The sequence below is a fragment of the Papaver somniferum genome, chromosome 5 (assembly GCF_003573695.1).
Source record: "Papaver somniferum cultivar HN1 chromosome 5, ASM357369v1, whole genome shotgun sequence".
NCBI lineage: Eukaryota > Viridiplantae > Streptophyta > Magnoliopsida > Ranunculales > Papaveraceae > Papaver > Papaver somniferum.
The window spans coordinates 49,785,568-49,795,959 of NC_039362.1; positions in this window are offsets into that span (position 1 = coordinate 49,785,568).

The following is a 10,392-nucleotide window of genomic DNA, read 5'->3' on the forward strand; positions in this document are numbered from 1 at the left end:
CGTTCTGGATATTTGCTATAAATCTAGTGTGGCAGCTGGAAAAGAGGTATCTTTCTTTTTTCTGACAGATAATGCTAATGCTCTCACACCTGCTGACATTCTCATATACAATTAGATGAATGGGCGTGACACCTGTTTTGACGTCTCTGGAGTTTCACCCTTTGCTGGTGGAAGGAGTCATAATTTTACGCCTGGGCATGCTATTGTTGAGGCAGTCAAGCATAAACACAGAAAATATCTAGACAATTGTACAGCCCAGGGATATGCGTTTTGTGCTTTGGCCTTTTCAACCTTAGGCGAGCTTGGAGATGACTTCACTATCCTGTTGAAGAGGTTGAAGAATTGCTTGACCAACTACAATGTTAACAACAAAGTAGGAGGTTCTCTATTTCATAGGGTAGGTTTGGCTATCCAGAAAAGGTGTCGGCGCCCAGATTGTGTCCCGTCTCCCGCCCATTCATGTGTAAATAAAAAAAAATAATAATAATAATATCGGCTCAGCAATTTCGAGTTGTCCTCCAATATCGCCTCGGGATACCGTTCTTCAATGACGATAATAATAAAATAATAATAATAATAATAATCAATATCACTATTTTGATATTGATTTATAATAATAATAATAATAATAATGTTGATAATTAAAAAAAATAATAATAATAATAAATGTACATGTTGCGGAAAAAATGTACCTGTTGCGGCAAACTCATGGACATCTTTGGCGATCACGCTATCCATTGTGCTAGCGAGGTCGGGCTTAAATTCAGACATGATTTAGTAAAAGATATTCTGGCAGACATGTGTTACAGAGCTGGTGTTGCGGCTAGAAAAGAGGTTTCTTCGGGCGTCATCAATAATAAGGATTTTCGGCCAGCGGATATCATGTTTTATAATTGGGCAGATAGGAAGGATGTTTATCTCGACGTCACTTGGGTCTCTCCGTTTACCAGTGCTAAAATACGCAACTTCATACCAGGTCATGCCATTTCTGCAGCAATTACTCGCAAGAACACTAAATACTTAGATGTTTGCACTTCTCTCGGGTATGGGTTCGGTGTTTTGGCTTTCTCTACTTTTGGTGAGCTTAGTACGGATTTCTTAACTTTCCTGAAGAGATTAAGGAATTGCATGGCAGTACATGATGCCAACTTCAAGATAGGCAATTCTCTTTTTCATAGGCTAGGGATCGTTATTCAAAAAGGTGTTAGTGCCCAACTTGTTGCTAGGCTACCCACCATCTCTTGTAATATTGATTTTGATTCTCAATAATAATAATTATTATCAAAACTTGTCTGTACACTTGTCTCACTACTTTCAACAACAATTCTACTGCCCCCATCCTATGAAACCTTGGCAGTACAATTTTATTTGATGTTATTACAAAGGAGATACCATCCAAGTTTGTTTTGACAGAGAGAAATGCGATGCTGTGGCAGAGTAACAAGGTGACACACGCGATGGACTATTAGAAAGCCATCCCTATTGTTGGACTTAATCATACGCTTGCACCACGTCAATTTCGGGCCGTTTCCCAGTACCGGCTAGGCATCCCTTTGTTCCCTAAAGACAGTGTATGTTCGTGCTGTGGTCGCCACATGGACTTTTTCGGAGATCATTCCCTTCATTGTGAAAGCGAGGTTGGCATCAATTTCAGACACAATGGAGTAAGAGATGTCGTTCTGTATATTTGCTATAAATCTAGTGTGGCAGCTGGAAAAGAGGTATCCTTGTTTTTTCTGACAGATAATGCTAATGCTCTCAAACCTGCTGACATTCTCATATATAATTGGATGAATGGGCGTGACACCTGTTTTGACGTCTCTGGAGTTTCACCCTTTGCTGGTGGAAGGAGTCATAATTTTATGCCTGGGCATGCCACTGCTGAGGCAGTCAAGCGTAAACACAGAAAATATCTAGACAAGTGTACAGCCCAGGGATATGCGTTTTGTGATTTGGCATTTTCAACCTTAGGCGTGCTTGGAGATGACTTCATTATCCTGTTGAAGAGGTTGAAGAATTGCTTGACCAACTACAATGTTAACAACAAAGTAGGAGGTTCTCTATTTCATAGGGTAGGTATGGCTATCCAAAAAGGTGTCGGCGCCCAGATTGTAGCCCGTCTCCTTCCCATTCATGTCTAAATAAATAATAATAATAATAATAGTAATAATAATAATATTGATTTAAAAATAATAATAATAATAATAATAATTAGGGTGTTGGTTCTCAGCTTGTAGCTAGGTTACCAACACCAGGGTGTTGGTTCTCAGCTTGTAGCTAGGTTACCAACACCTTCCATGTAATATTACTATTTTTCCTATTTTCAATAAAAGCCCTCAGAGGCACGTTTCATATTAAAATAATAATAATAATAATAATAATAATAAAACCTTGGTTGTACACTTGTCTCACTACTTTCAACAGCAATTCTACTGCCCCCATCCTATGAAAACCTTGGCATTACAATTGTTTTTGATGTTGTTACAAAGGAGATACCATCCAAGTTTGTTTTGACAGAGAGAAATGGGATGTTGTGGCAGAGTAACAAGGTGACACACGCGATAGACTATTTGAAATCCATCCCTATTGCTGGACTTAATCAGACGCTTACACCACGTCAATTTCGGGCCGTTGCCCAGTACCGGCTAGGCATCCCTTTGTTCTCTGAAGAGAGTGTATGTTCGTGCTGTGGTCGCCACATGGACGTTTTCGGAGATCATGCCCTTCATTGTGAAAGCGAGGTTGGCATCAAGTTCAGACACAATGGAGTAAGAGATGTCGTTCTGGATATTTTCTATAAATCTAGTGTGGCAGCTGGATAAGAGGTATCTTTGTTTTTTCTGACAGATAATGCTAATGCTCTCAAACCTGCTGACATTCTCATATACAATTAGATGAATGGGCGTGACACCTGTTTTGACGTCTCTGGAGTTTCACCCTTTGCTGGTGGAAGGAGTCATAATTTTACGCCTGGGCATGCCACTGCTGAGGCAGTCAAGCGTAAACACAGAAAATATCTAGACAAGTGTACAGCCCAGGGATATGTGTTTTGTGCTTTGGCCTTTTCAACCTTAGGCAAGCTTGGATATGACTTCATTATCCTGTTGAAGAGGTTGGAGAATTGCTTGACCAACTACAATGTTAACAACAAAGTAGGAGGTTCTCTATTTCATAGGGTAGGTTTGGCTATCCAAAAAGGTGGCGGCGCCCAGATTGTGGCCCGTCTCCCTCCCATTCATGTGTAAATAAATAATAATAATAATATTCTACCTTGCCCATCAAAGATGGTGGACTTGGCATTTACACCATGGCTGACACTAGCGTCTATTGTTACCTTGCTTCTCAGTGTCAGACTACTTCGGTACAAAAGGTGATCCTTGGTAATTCATTCTCAACTGAAAAAGGCTATGCTTATCAGTTTGCACTACAGAATGTTTCTCAGGTATGTGGCTTGCCTTCTACATACTGTGTCGATGATACTGCCCCCCCGTCCATGCACTCCCTGACAGTCACTTATTTTGATGCAGTTAAGAAGCAAATCCCAGACCAATTTTCTATGTCCGCAAGAGATTCCATCCTGTGGCAGTGCAACCGTATCAAGCATGCACAAGATTATTTATTGGCTGTACCCATCAATGGGCTTAATCAGTGCCTTGTAACTAGACATTTTAGAGTTGTACTTTGCTATCGTCTTGGTATTCCATTGTTTGCTGAGAATGGCTTGTGCCCAACTTGTAATAAAACCATGGACATCTTTGGTGATCATGCACTTCATTGTGCTAAGGATATAGTCCCCAAGTTTCGACATGATATTGTTCGTGATGTAGTCGCCGACATTTGCTTCAAAGCTAGTGTGCCTGCTCGTAAGGAAGTTTCTTTGGGATTTCTGACGAATGATGACAAAGAGCTGAAACCTGCTGATATTCTTGTGCTTAACTGGGAAGATGGAAAGGATGTTTGTATGGATGTCACAGGTGTTTCGCCCTTCACAGGTGATGGAATTCTCTCTTTCGTCCCAGGGAAAGTTATATCTAATGCGGTTTCACGTAAACGCTCTAAGTACTTGGACAAGTGTATTTCACGTGGCCATGGATTGAGTGTTTTGGATTTCTCTACTCTAAGAGAGTTGGGTGAGGATACTTTGTGTTTTTTCAAGCGTCTGAAGAATTGTTTATTTAGTAACGACGCTAGCAGTGGTTTTGGTAGCTTTATTTTTCATAGATTAGGCGTTGCTATTCAAAAAGGTGTTGGAGCCCATCTTGTTGCTAGGTTACCAACCAAAAGCTTTGTATAATATAATAAACTCTCTCTGAGTAATAATTTAGCATTTATAGGGATAATAATAATAATAATAATAATAATAATAACCTTGGCTTACACTTATCTCACTGCTTTCAACAGCAATAATAATAATAATAATAACCTTGGCTGTACGCTTGTCTCACTACTTTCAACAGCAATAATAATAATAATAATAATAATAAAAAATAAAATAATAATAATAATAGTAATAATAGTAATAAAAAAAAAAATAATAATAATAATAATAGTCAATATCACTATTTTGATATTGATTTATAATAATAATGATAATGTTGATTATTATTATTATTAATAATAATAATAATAATAATAATAAAGAGATTAGTCCTGATTTAACATCCTTTTTAAAGAGATTGAGAAATTGTATGGCTAGACATGATGCTAATTTTAAGATAGGCAATTCTCTTTTTCACAGACTAGGAATAGTTATTCAAAAAGGTGTTGGTGCCCAGCTTGTTGTTAGGTTACCCGCCTTCCCCTGTAATACTGATTTTGATTCATAATAAAAGCCTTCGTGGCCCCTTTTATAATAATAATAATAATAATAATAATAATAATAATAAATATACCTGTTGCGGCAAAAATGTACCTGTTGCGGCAAACTCATGGATATCTTTGGCGATCACGCTATCCATTGTGCTAGCGAGGTCGGGCTTAAATTCAGACATGATTTAGTAAAAGATATTCTGGCAGACATGTGTTACAGAGCTAGTGTTGCGGCTAGAAAAGAGGTTTCTTTGGGCGTCATCAATAATAAGGATTTTCGGCCAGCGGATATCATGTTTTATAATTGGGCAGATAGGAAGGATGTTTGTCTCGACGTCATTGGGGTGTCTCCGTTTACCAGTGCTAAAACACGCAACTTCATACCAGGTCATGCCATTTCTGCAGCAATTACTCGCAAGAACACTAAATACTTAGATTTTGCACTTCTCTCGGGTATGGGTTCGGTGTTTTGGCTTTCTCCACTTTTGGTGAGCTTAGTACGGATTTCTTAACTTTCCTGAAGAGATTAAGGAATTGCATGGCAGGGTATGATGTCAACTTCAAGATAGGCAATTCTCTTTTTCATAGGCTAGGGATCGTTATTCAAAAGGTGTTAGTGCCCAACTTGTTGCTAGGCTAGCCACCATCTCTTGTAATATTGATTTTTATTCTCATAATAATTATTATAAAACCTTGTTGTACACTTGTCTCACTACTTTCAACAGCAATTCTATTGCCCCCATCCTATGAAAACCTTGGCATTACAATTGTTTTTGATGTTGTTACAAAGGAGATACCATCCAAGTTTATTTTGACAGAGAGAAATGCGATGTTGTGGCAGAGTAACAAGGTGACACACGCGATGGACTATTTGAAATCCATCCCTATTGCTGGACTTAATCAGACGCTTACACCACATCAATTTCGGGCCGTTGCCCAGTACCGGCTAAGCATCCCTTTGTTCTCTGAAGACAGTGTATGTTCGTGCTGTGGTCGCCACATGGACTTTTTCGGAGATCATTCCCTTCATTGTGAAAGCGAGGTTGGCATCAAGTTCAGACACAATGGAGTAAGAGATGTCGTTCTGGATATTTGCTATAAATCTAGTGTGGCAGCTGGAAAAGAGGTATCCTTGTTTTTTCTGACAGATAATGCTAATGCTCTCAAACCTGCTGACAATCTCATATATAATTGGATGAATGGGCGTGACACCTGTTTTGACGTCTCTGGAGTTTCACCCTTTGCTGGTGGAAGGAGTCATAATTTTATGCCTGGGCATGCCACTGCTGAGGCAGTCAAGCGTAAACACAGAAAATATCTAGACAAGTGTACAGCCCAGGGATATGCGTTTTGTGATTTGGCATTTTCAACCTTAGGCGTGCTTGGAGATGACTTCATTATCCTGTTGAAGAGGTTGAAGAATTGCTTGACCAACTACAATGTTAACAACAAAGTAGGAGGTTCTCTATTTCATAAGGTAGGTATGGCTATCCAAAAAGGTGTCGGCGCCCAGATTGTAGCCCGTCTCCCTCCCATTCATGTCTAAATAAATAATAATAATAATAATAATAATATTGAATAACAGGCCCCTAGCTCAGCTGGTCATCCCCGTTCCCCAAAAAGTTTAATGCGCTCCAGGAGGTCACAGGTTCGAGTCCCCAATGGCGTAATATTGCAGGAATTAACATGGAAGGTAGTGTTAGTTTGCCCCCCTTGTGACACAATCTCATCCCCCCCTCCCGCCGTTTCGGCTCCCTTGGCTAGGTTACCCATGAGGCTCGCTGGTAGATTAACACAACAACCTGTTCAATTAATGTATTAGTATGTCGTTGGAGCTTAGCTTGTTAGGCTTCCAACTAGTTTCATGTAATAATATTCATCCAATAATATAATAAAATTTAAAAATAATAATAATAATAATAATTAAAATAATAATAATAATAATAATAATAAAACCTTGGTTGTACACTTGTCTCACTACTTTCAACAGCAATTCTACTGCCCCCCATCCTATGAAAACCTTGGCATTACAATTGTTTTTGATGTTGTTACAAAGGAGATACCATCCAAGTTTGTTTTGACAGAGAGAAATGGGATGTTGTGGCAGAGTAACAAGGTGACACACGCGATAGACTATTTGAAATCCATCCCTATTGCTGGACTTAATCAGACGCTTACACCACGTCAATTTCGGGCCGTTGCCCAGTACCGGCTAGGCATCCCTTTGTTCTCTGAAGACAGTGTATGTTCGTGCTGTGGTCGCCACATGGACGTTTTCGGAGATCATGCCCTTCATTGTGAAAGCGAGGTTGGCATCAAGTTCAGACACAATGGAGTAAGAGATGTCGTTCTGGATATTTTCTATAAATCTAGTGTGGCAGCTGGATAAGAGGTATCTTTGTTTTTTCTGACAGATAATGCTAATGCTCTCAAACCTGCTGACATTCTCATATATAATTAGATGAATGGGCGTGACACCTGTTTTGACGTCTCTGGAGTTTCACCCTTTGCTGGTGGAAGGAGTCATAACTTTACGCCTGGGCATGCCACTGCTGAGGCAGTCAAGCGTAAACACAGAAAATATCTAGACAAGTGTACAGCACAGGGATATGTGTTTTGTTCTTTGGCCTTTTCAACCTTAGGCAAGCTTGGATATGACTTCATTATCCTGTTGAAGAGGTTGGAGAATTGCTTGACCAACTACAATGTTAACAACAAAGTAGGAGGTTCTCTATTTCATAGGGTAGGTTTGGCTATCCAAAAAGGTGGCGGCGCCCAGATTGTGTCCCGTCTCCCTCCCATTCATGTGTAAATAAATAATAATAATATTCTACCTTTCCCATCAAAGATGGTGGACTTGGCATTTACACCATGGCTGACACTAGCGCCTATTGTTACCTTGCTTCTCAGTGTCAGACTACTTCGGTACAAAAGGTGATCCTTGGTAATTCATTCTCAACTGAAAAAGGCTATGCTTATCAGTTTGCACTACAGAATGTTTCTCAGGTATGTGGCTTGCCTTCTACATACTGTGTCGATGATACTGCCCCCCCGTCCATGCACTCCCTGACAGTCACTTATTTTGATGCAGTTAAGAAGCAAATCCCAGACCAATTTTCTATGTCCGCAAGAGATTCCATCCTGTGGCAGTGCAACCGTATCAAGCATGCACAAGATTATTTATTGGTTGTACCCATAAATGGGCTTAATCAGTGCCTTGTAACTAGACATTTTAGAGTTGTACTTTGCTATCGTCTTGGTATTCCATTGTTTGCTGAGAATGGCTTGTGCCCAAGTTGTAATAAAACCATGGACATCTTTGGTGATCATGCATTTCATTGTGCTAAGGATATAGTCCCCAAGTTTCGACATGATATTGTTCGTGATGTAGTCGCCGACATTTGCTTCAAAGCTAGTGTGCCTGCTCGTAAGGAAGTTTCTTTGGGATTTCTGACGAATGATGACAAAGAGCTGAAACCTGCTGATATTCTTGTGCTTAACTGGGAAGATGGAAAGGATGTTTGTATGGATGTCACAGGTGTTTCGCCCTTCACAGGTGATGGAATTCTCTCTTTCGTCCCAGGGAAAGTTATATCTAATGCGGTTTCACGTAAACACTCTAAGTACTTGGACAAGTATATTTCACATGGCCATGGATTGAGTGTTTTGGATTTCTCTACTCTAAGAGAGTTGGGTGAGGATACTTTGTGTTTTTTCAAGCGTCTGAAGAATTGTTTAGTTAGTAACGACGCTAGCAGTGGTTTTGGTAGCTTTATTTTTCATAGATTAGGCATTGCTATTCAAAAAGGTGTTGGAGCCCATCTTGTTGCTAGGTTACCAACCAAAAGCTTTGTATAATATAATAAACTCTCTCTGAGTAATAATTTAGCATTTATAGGGATAATAATAATAATAATAACCTTGGCTTACACTTATCTCACTACTTTCAACAGCGATAATAATAATAATAACCTTGGCTGTACGCTTGTCTCACTACTTTCAACAGCAATAATAATAATAATAATAATAATAATAATAATAATAAATAAAAAATAGTAATAATAGTAATAATAAAATAATAATAATAATAATAGTCAATATCACTATTTTGATATTGATTTATAATAATAATAATAATGTTGATAATTAATAATAATAATAATAATAATAATAATAATAAAGAGATTAGTCCTGATTTAACATCCTTTTTAAAGAGATTGAGAAATTGTATGGCTAGACATGATGCTAATTTTAAGATAGGCAATTCTCTTTTTCACAGATTAGGAATAGTTATTCAAAAAGGTGTTGGTGCCCAGCTTGTTGCTAGGTTACCCGCCTTCCCCTGTAATACTGATTTTGATTCATAATAAAAGCCTTCGTGGCCCCTTTTATAATAATAATAATAATAATAAATGTACCTGTTGCGGCAAAAATGTACCTGTTGCGGCAAACTCATGGATATCTTTGGCGATCACGCTATCCATTGTGCTAGCGAGGTCGGGCTTAAATTCAGACATGATTTAGTAAAAAATATTCTGGCAGACATGTGTTACAGAGCTGGTGTTGCGGCTAGAAAAGAGGTTTCTTTGGGCGTCATCAATAATAAGGATTTTCGGCCAGCGGATATCATGTTTTATAATTGGGCAGATGGGAAGGATGTTTGTCTCGACGTCATTGGGGTGTCTCCGTTTACCAGTGCTAAAACACGCAACTTCATACCAGGTCATGCCATTTCTGCAGCAATTACTCGCAAGAACACTAAATACTTAGATGTTTGCACTTCTCTCGGGTATGGGTTCGGTGTTTTGGCTTTCTCCACTTTTGGTGAGCTTAGTACGGATTTCTTAACTTTCCTGAAGAGATTAAGGAATTGCATGGCAGGGTATGATGTCAACTTCAAGATAGGAAATTCTCTTTTTCATAGGCTAGGGATCGTTATTCAAAAAGGTGTTAGTGCCCAACTTGTTGCTAGGCTAGCCACCATCTCTTGTAATATTGATTTTGATTCTCAATAATAATAATTATTATAAAACCTTGGTTGTACACTTGTCTCACTACTTTCAACAGCAATTCTATTGCCCCCATCCTATGAAAACCTTGGCATTACAATTGTTTTTGATGTTGTTACAAAGGAGATACCATCCAAGTTTGTTTTGACAGAGAGAAATGCGATGTTGTGGAAGAGTAACAAGGTGACACACGCGATGGACTATTTGAAATCCATCCCTATTGCTGGACTTAATCAGACGCTTACACCACGTCAATTTCGGGTCGTTGCCCAGTACCGGCTAGGCATCCCTTTGTTCTCTGAAGACAGTGTATGTTCGTGCTGTGGTCGCCACATGGACGTTTTCGGAGATCATGCCCTTCATTGTGCAAGCGAGGTTGGCATCAAGTTCAGACACAATGGAGTAAGAGATGTCGTTCTGGATATTTGCTATAAATCTAGTGTGGCAGCTGGAAAAGAGGTATCTTTGTTTTTTTTAACAGATAATGCTAATGCTCTCAAACCTGCTGACATTCTCATATATAATTGGATGAATGGTCGTGACACCTGTTTTGACGTCACTGGAGTTTCACCCT